Here is a 2716-nt window from a genome sequence, read left to right on the forward strand (position 1 = left end):
TATATTAATTCTTGTGCATTCATCCAAAACATCAACTATTTTGTAATAGAGAGAGTAATATTTATGCCAAAAAAAAAGTTAGAGCCCTAGGTCAATGCCCCATTGCACAGTCTCCTAAACCGGCCCTGTCTAACATGACGTTGGATCAAAGGTGATATGATATACTCCCTCTGTTCCTAAAAGTATGATGTTTTACAGAATTTTGATGTTCCAATTTATAAGATGTTTTCATTTTTCTAGATAAATTTTACTTTATTAAAAACTGTGTACCCAATCATATTTTAATAGTTTATTTTGTAATTGGTTGAATACCATTAATTTATAGTTTTAATAATATTTTCTAAACAAAAATTAGTTTTTTATATGTGTGTTTCTACCTAAACATCTTATATTTAGGAACAGAGGGAGTATCTAGCAATGGATATAACCAACGTGTGTAATTTTGAATTATGAAGTGAAGAAATAAGTCTAAGAAATGGTTGATGGTGATAAATTGTGACCAAGTACAATGGTTTCAACACTCTTTTTTTTCTTTTTTAAATTTCACATCATCTTTTCTATCTTCCACCTAATTATTCAACACACACTTCATTTTTAACATATACAATAGTTTGTTTAGTAAAATTCAATGCTCTATTCCACCATTTTTAATTCATATTTTTATCTTTTACAATATAATAACCACATATTAATAATTTTTTTGATTGTAAAATTAATTTAAACTAAAATAATATAATTTTAGTAATTTTTTATTTATTTATACACTTCCTTAATTTTTTTAAAAATAATACTAGAATTAATATTATCAGAACAATTAAAATTGAGAACATCTTCATTTTTAAGTTAGTTATTTACCTAATTTTTTTTTTTAAATACTAAAACTTAATATTGATTATAATGAAAATGACGTTTTTCTGTATCCAATTGAAATGAAAGGAGTTTTAATTTATAGATCATAAAAATCATGAATTCAAAAAAAGTTTCATTATATAAAAATGAGTTCGTATTATTGAATGGAAATAAAATAAATAAAAAATTGTCCAACATTTTTCTCAATCAAATTGCGCCATGTGGCTAAGATTGGCCACACATTGTGTTTTTTCAACCGTTGAATCTTTTATAATAAGGTATAAGCCACATAGATATGTTCTAAATTGTCAACACCATCATTGTTAAACATTCAACAGTTGATATTTGGTTTCAACACCACTACTGTAGGTGGTATTAGATATACTAGTTTTTCATATTATTTTTGCATATAAATTCCGGTTACAAAAGAAATAAACTACTATTTAAAAAAAATATCTAAAGGTTTAATATAAATGGATTATACACATTTGATATTATTTAGTTTATAGTACGTATTTGAAACATTTCCCTTGTTAATTAGCGTAAAACTAAAGTTTGCTATAAAAAGTACGGTTTTTGAGTGTTGGTATGATTTTAAAATCTTTTCTTCTTTGCTAAAAATGATTTTAAAGTCTTTACCACAACAGTTCTTATAAATAAAAAACAACCGCTTTGTTTTAAATTCATATTAATAATTTATATAAACGCAGAATTCTAAAGCGGATTATCTATCACGCAATGTAAGGATGCAACCGTCTTTCGTCGTTCACGTGAATGTGGAACTCCCAATGTGGTTAACAGAGTCAACTCTGTTTAAATTGATGACAATTTTTTTTTAATAATTTACATAATCTATATGGAGCATAATCAACTCCGGATTCCTTCGAATCAACTTATAAATAAAAAGCAACACCATATAACTGATTTTGATCGGGTGTTGAATTATAAGGGTTCTTAAATAAGTACATTTTCTCAGTTTTAGTTTACCAAGTATACATGTGAAAAAGCTGAAGCTGTCACACATATTAATAAAATATATTAATTTTTGATAATAATACTATATTTGTAACTAATTCTTTTCTACAACTTTTAACTTATATAATTAAGCACACACAATTAACTATTCAAATATTATCTAATAAAAATATATTGAATATGTAAAAAATACTTTTTGAAATAACATATTTATAAAATATGAATTTTGTTTTTGGAACAAAGGCAGCGTTAGTTAAGAACATATTCGGTCTATTTTCGAGAATTGGATTTTTTTTATTTTTGTCCTTATTCCATAAAAATAGATTTTGTGTATTATCATTAATTTTTTTTCTTAAACATAAATCAACTATAACTTACTTAAATGCAAGTTTCGGGTAAAGATAATTTTAGTTCTTATGAATGGTTAAAAATGCGATGTCAATACTCATTAGTGGTTTAAATACAACAATTAAACAAAATCCAACAAATGACTACTCGGGCAAATTAGTATAAACATTTTTTGAACTTTAGAGTAACCATTTAAACATAAAATGATTAGAAAAATGTATTTATCTACTTTGAAATATGCATCAAAATGCCAAAAATCAAAATTTTGGAAACGGAGAAAGTATATATGATTTGTCAATAATAATTATGGTGAATTTAACCATGCCTCTGTGGTCGGGTGGTCAAGGCGTTCTGTGGATCCCCAAAGGATCCGAGTTCGAATCCGCACCACACCAGATTTTCACAGCGCGTGGCCACCGGAGCTTTCACATTCTTTCTCTTTCTCTGGAGAATGGTTTGCCTTTTTTTTTAATTATGGTGAATTTTACAAAAAAAAAAATAAAAAAAATAAAAAATAAAATAAATCTATAGTGACCATAATATT

Source organism: Brassica oleracea, chromosome C3, assembly GCF_000695525.1.
Source record: "Brassica oleracea var. oleracea cultivar TO1000 chromosome C3, BOL, whole genome shotgun sequence".
In the NCBI taxonomy this organism is placed as follows: domain Eukaryota; kingdom Viridiplantae; phylum Streptophyta; class Magnoliopsida; order Brassicales; family Brassicaceae; genus Brassica; species Brassica oleracea.